The sequence below is a fragment of the Rhinolophus sinicus genome, chromosome X (assembly GCF_036562045.2).
Source record: "Rhinolophus sinicus isolate RSC01 chromosome X, ASM3656204v1, whole genome shotgun sequence".
NCBI lineage: Eukaryota > Metazoa > Chordata > Mammalia > Chiroptera > Rhinolophidae > Rhinolophus > Rhinolophus sinicus.
In genome coordinates, this window is record NC_133768.1 from 65,280,881 (window position 1) to 65,287,018 (window position 6,138).

The following is a 6,138-nucleotide window of genomic DNA, read 5'->3' on the forward strand; positions in this document are numbered from 1 at the left end:
TGTGTATATATACCACAACTTCTTTATCCATTCATCTATCGAAGGACATTTTGGTTGTTTCCATGTCTTGGCCACTGTAAACAAAGCTGCAATGAACATTGGAGCACATGTGTCTTTATGTATAAATGTTTTCAGATTTTTTGGGTAGATACCCAGGAGAGGGATTGCTGGGTCATATGGTAATTCTATTCGTAATTTTTTGAGGAACCTCCACACTGCCTTCCATAGCGGCTGCACCAGTCTGCATTCCCACCAACAGTGTATGAGGGTTCCTTTTTCTCCACAGCCTCTCCAACATTTGTTACTATTTGTCTTGTTGATGATAACCATTCTGACTGGGGTGAGGTGACATCTCATTGTGGTTTTTATTTGCATTTCTCTGATGATTAGTGATGTTGAGCATTTTCTCAGATGTCTATTTGCCATTTGTATGTTCTCTTTAGAGAAATGTCACTTCAGGTCATCTGCCTATTTTTCAATTGGGTTGTTTTTTTGTTGTTGAGTTGTGTGAGTTCCTTGTATATTTTGGATATTAGCCCCTTATTGGAGGCACTGTTTGCATAAATCTTCTCCCATTAAGTTGGTTGCCTCTTTATTTTGTCGATGGTTTCTTTTGCTGTGCAGAAGCTTTTAAGTTTCATATAGTCCCATTCATTTATTTTAGCTTTTACTTCCCTTGCCTTTGGAGTCAAATTCATAAAATGCTCTTTGAACCCAAGGTCCATAAGTTTAGTACCTATGTTTTCTTCTATGCAGTTTATTGTGTCAGGTCTTATGCTTAAGTCTTTGATCCATTTTGAATTAATTTTGGTACATGGTGACAGATAGCAGTCCAGTTTCATTCTTTTGCATGTGGCTATCCAATTCTCCCAGCACCATTTATTGAAGAGGCTGTCTTTTCTCCATTGTATGTTTTTAGCTTCTTTGTCAAAAATTATCTGTCCATATTTATGTGGTTTTATTTCTGGGTTCTCAATTCTATTCCATTGGTCTATGTGTCTGTTTTTCTGCCAATACCATGCTGTTTTGATTATTGTAGCCCTGTAGTACAAGCTAAAGTCAGGAAGTGTGATACCTCCATTATTGTTCTTTTTTCTTAAGATTGCTTTGGCTATTCAGGGTCTTTTTGTGGTTCCAAACAAATCTGATGATTTTTTTGTTCTATTTCTTTAAAATATGCCATTGGGATTTTGATGGGGATTGCATTCAGTCTGTATATTGCTTTGGGTAATATGGCCATTTTAACTATGTTGATTCTTCCAATCCATGAGCATGGAATGTCTTTCCATTTCTTTGTGTCTTCTTCAATTTCTTTCAAAAATGTCTTATAGTTTTCAGCATATAGGTCTTTCACATCCTTGGTTAAGTTTATTCCTAGGTATTTTATTCTTTTTGCTGCAATTGCAAAAGGAATTGTTTTTGTATTTCTTTTCTGAGATTTCATTGTTAGTATATAGGAATGCAATGGACTTTTGTGCGTTGATTTTGTAGCCAGCAACTTTACTGTATTTGTTGATTGTTTCTAATAGCTTTTTGGTGGAGTCTTTAGGGTTTTCTATATATAGCATCATGTCATCTGCAAAGAGTGATAATTTAACTTCTTCATTCCCAATTTGGATGCCTTTTATTTCTTTCTCTTGCCTGATTGCTCTGGCAAGGACTTTAACACTATGTTGAAAAGCAGAGGTGATAGGGGACAGCCCTGTCGTGTTCCTGAACGTAGAGCAAAGGGCTTCAGTTTTTCACCATTAATTATGAGATTAGCTGAGGGCTTGTCATAGATGGCCTTTATTATGTTAAGGTATTTTCCTTCTATACCTATTTTATTAAGTGTTTTAATCATAAATGCATGTTGTATCTTGTCAAATGCTTTTCTGCATCAATTGACATAATCACATGATTTTTGTCCTTTATTTTGTTTATGTGATGTATCACATTGATGGATTTGTGGATGTTGAACCATCCTTGTGCCCCGGGGATGAACCCCACTTGGTCGTGATGAATAATCCTTTTAATGCATTGTTGCATTCGATTTGCTAGAATTTTGTTTAGGATTTTTGCATCTGTATTCATCAGAGATATTGATCTGTAGTTTTCTTTTTTGTGTTGTCCTTACCAGGTTTTGGTATCAGGGTAATGTTGGCCTCATAAAATGAGTTAGGGAGTACTGTCTCTTCTTCAATTTTTCGGAAGAGTTTGAGCAGGATTGGTATTAGATCCTCTTTGAAGGTTTGGTAGAATTCACTAGTGAAGCCATCTGGTCCCGGACCTTTGCTTTTGGGAAGGTTTTGGATGACTGATTCAATTTCGTTACTGGTGATCGGTCTGTTTAGATTTTCCAGTTCTTCATGGTTCAGCCTTGGAAGGCTATATGTTTCTAAGAACTTGTCCATTTCTTCTAGGTTATTGAATTTGGTGGCATATAGTCCTTCATAGTATTCTTGGATGATCCTTTGTATTTCTGTGGTGTCCGTGATAACTTCCCCTTTTTCATTTCTGATTTTGTTAATTAGTGTCTTCTCTCTTTTTATCTTAGTGAGTCTAGCCAAGGGTTTGTCAATTTTGTTAATCTTTTCAAAGAACCAGCTCTTTGTCACATTAATTTTTCTATTGTCTTTTTGTTCTCTATTTCATTTAGTTCTGCTCTGATTTTTGTTATTTCCTTTCTTCTGCTGACCTTGGGTTTCATTTGTTCTTCTTTTTCTAGTTCTTTAAGGTGTAACATGAGGTTATTTATTTGGGATTTTTCTTGTTTCTTGAGATAGGCCTGTAATGATATAAATTTCCCTCTTAAAACTGCTTTCGCTGCATCCCAAAAATTTTGGTAGGATGTATTTTCATTGTCATTTGTTTCTATGTATCTTTTGATCTCTCCTCTAATTTCTTCTTTGACCCAGTCGTTCTTTAAAAGTATGTTGTTTAATCTCCATGTATTTGTGTTTTTTCCTGCTTTCTTTTTGCAGTTGATATCCAATTTCAAAGCCTTGTGATCAGAGAATATGCTTGGTATGATTTCAATCTTCTTAAATTTGCTGAGGCTGATTTTATGTCCCAATATATGGTCTATCCTTGAGAATGTTCCATGTACACTAGAAAAGAATGTATAGTCTGATGTTTTAGGATGAAGTGCTCTATATATGTCAATTATGTCCATTTCATCTAATGTGTCATTTAGGGCTGCTATTTTGTTATTTATTTTCTGTTTGGATGATCTATCCATAGCTGTCAATGATGTATTTAAGTCCCCTAGTATAATTGTGTTTTGGTCAATTTCTCCCTTTAGTTCTGTTAGTAGTTGCTTGGTATATTTGGTGCTCCCTGATTGGGGCATAAATATTGATGACTGTTATGTCTTCTTGTTGTATAGTCCCTTTACCATTATGAAATGTCCATCTTTGTCTCTTGTTATCTTTTTCACCCTGAAGTCTGTTTCATCTGATATCATTATGGCTACACCTGATTTTCTCTGGGTACCATTTGCTTGGAGTGTCAATTTCCACCCTTTCACTTTGAGTCTATGCTTGTCCTTGTAGCTGAGATGTGTCTCTTGGAGACAGCATATGGTTGGGTTTAGTTCTATGATCCAATCTGCTACTCTGCGCCTTTTTATTGGTGAGTTCAGTCCATTTACATTTAGGGTGATTATTGATATGTGAGGATTTCCTGTCATTCTATCTTTAGTTTAGTTTTCTGGTAAGGCTGTGTCTCCATTGTTTTTTTGCTTTTTGTTGTTGTCTATTATTTCTGTGTGGTGGTATTCTATGATGTTTCCCTCTGTTTCTTCTTTTATTACAGTATATATTTCAGTTCTGGATTTTTTTTATTTTTATTTTTTGACTCGTTTCCATTAAGTTTATGTAAAAGAAAGTTTGATATTTAGAGTTTCCATTTTCTTCAGCACGCTTTTCTCCATTCCCATATTCTGGATCAGGCCTTTATTCTCCCCCTTTTTATGTTTTGGTTGCCACAAATTGTCCCTGTTGATGGTGGTCGAATAGCCTCCTTTAGTATTTCTTGTAGTGCAGGTGGTGTATTAGAAAATGCCCTTAGCTTCTGTATGTCTGGAAAGATCTTTATTCCTCCTTCATATCTCAAGGATATCTTTGCTGGATATATTATTCTTGGCTCATAATTGCTCTCTTTCAATAGTTTGAATATTTGGTTCCACTTCCTACTGCCTTGTAGAGTTTCTGCTGAAAAATCTGATGATAATCTAATGGGCTTTCCTTTGTAGGTTACCGTCTTCTTTTCCCTGGCTGCCTTGAGGATTCTTTCTTTGTCGTTGATTTTAGACAGCTTCAATACAATGTGCCTTGGAGAAGGTCTGTTGGGATTGAGGTAATTAGGTGTTCTATTTGCTTCTTGGATTCGAGGATCCAGTTCTGTCCACAAGTTTGGGAAGTTCTCATCAACAATTTGTTTGAATATATTCTCTGTCCCTTCACTCTTTCTTCTCCTTCTGGTATGCCCATTATTCTTATATTGCTCTTTCTGATGGTGTCAGAAAGTTCTTGTATAGTTCTTTCATTTCTTTTAAGTCTCAAGTCTCTTTCTTTTTCCATGCATGTCATTTCCAGGTTTCTATCTTCAATGTCACTGATTCTTTCCTCCATCTGGTGAACTCTACTACTTAAGCTGGCTATTTCATTCTTCATTTCCTCTATTGAGTTCTTAGTCTCCAGAAATTCTATTTGGTTCTTTTTTTAAAATTTCAATCTCTTTTGTAAAATGCTCATGTTGTTCTTTGATTGTTTTTCTGAGTTTATTAAACTGCCTCTCTGTGTTTTCTTGCATCTTGTTCAGTTTTTTCAGAACTGCAATCTTGAATTCTCTGTCATTTACGTCACATATTTCCATATCTTTAAGTTCCTTTTCTGGAGACTTTTCACTTTCCTTCTGAGCTGTCTTGTTACCTTAGTTATTCATGGCAATTACTGATTTATTACTTCTGTTCCTAGACATCTACAGGAGTGGCTTCTGCAACAGGTAGATAGGAAGAGGTCTTTTTTTTTGTTTTCCAGTACTTGTTGGTAGAATGTTTTATTTTCTCTCCGACTGTAGCCTTTTTTTCTCTCTCACACGGTAGTGCTATGTTTTCTCTGCACTATTCCAGCTTCTCACACAATGGGGGGTGTTCCTGGGAGATGGGCTTCTCCTCTGTTAATAGTTCCCCTGGGTCACAGTTGGGCTGCGAATCTCTGTGTGCGGTCCACAGTTCTCAGAATTGCAAACATTCTGTTCTGTTGATCTGACACTGCTACTATTCCGCTTCTAGCACCGGGCAGGTGGTGGCGAGGTGAGCTCTGGGAGGGTAGGGAGGGGGCGGCTCGTCTCAGTGCCTAAGGCTTCCGTAGGGCTTCAACCACCGTTTTCAGCCTTTTTCCATCAGTCTTTTCTCCGAGGTCTCTGCCGTGAGCGTTGCGTTCAGCCGTGTTATATGCTGTCCCCTCAGCCCTGTGGGACATAAACGGAGCCCTAGCAGTCCGAGTTCTTCCCTCTCCTACAGCTGTGGTAGTTCTGGGATGCAGTGAGCTCGGAGCACTGAGCTAGGTCTGCGACCTACTCCCGCGCGGCTCCTTCTCAGCACTTCTCCCTTCCCTCCTCCCCAGCTCGTGTGATTCACCCACCTTTAGGTGAATTCAGTAGTGGGCCTCTTCGTCTTTCCTGTCTGCTGTGCTGGGTGTCCTTTGTGGAGTTATAGTTGCTCAATTAGTTGTAAATTCCAGGGGAGATTTACAGAGGCTCACCGCCTTTTTGATGACGTCTCTCCAATCTTTTCTACCTGCAAAGTTTCTGTTGAGAAATCAGCTCACAATCTTATGGGAGCTCCCTTGTAAGTTACTCATCGCCTTTTTCTTGTTGCTTTTAGGATTCTCTCTGTCTTTAACCTTTGCCAATTTAATTATGATTCATGTTGGTGTGGGCCTGTTTAGATTCATCTTGTTTGGGACTTTCTATGCTTCCATGGCTTGTATGTCTCTTGCTGTAACCAGTTGTGGGGACAGAGCCAGGAGTGTAGTTTCCAGGCTCTCATCCTCACGTGGAAAGATGCTGGCTCAGGTAGTAAATGGCCCTCAACTGTGATTGGATAGCCATCAGCTGTGGCTAGTTGGCCATCAGCTGTAACCAGTGAGCTAT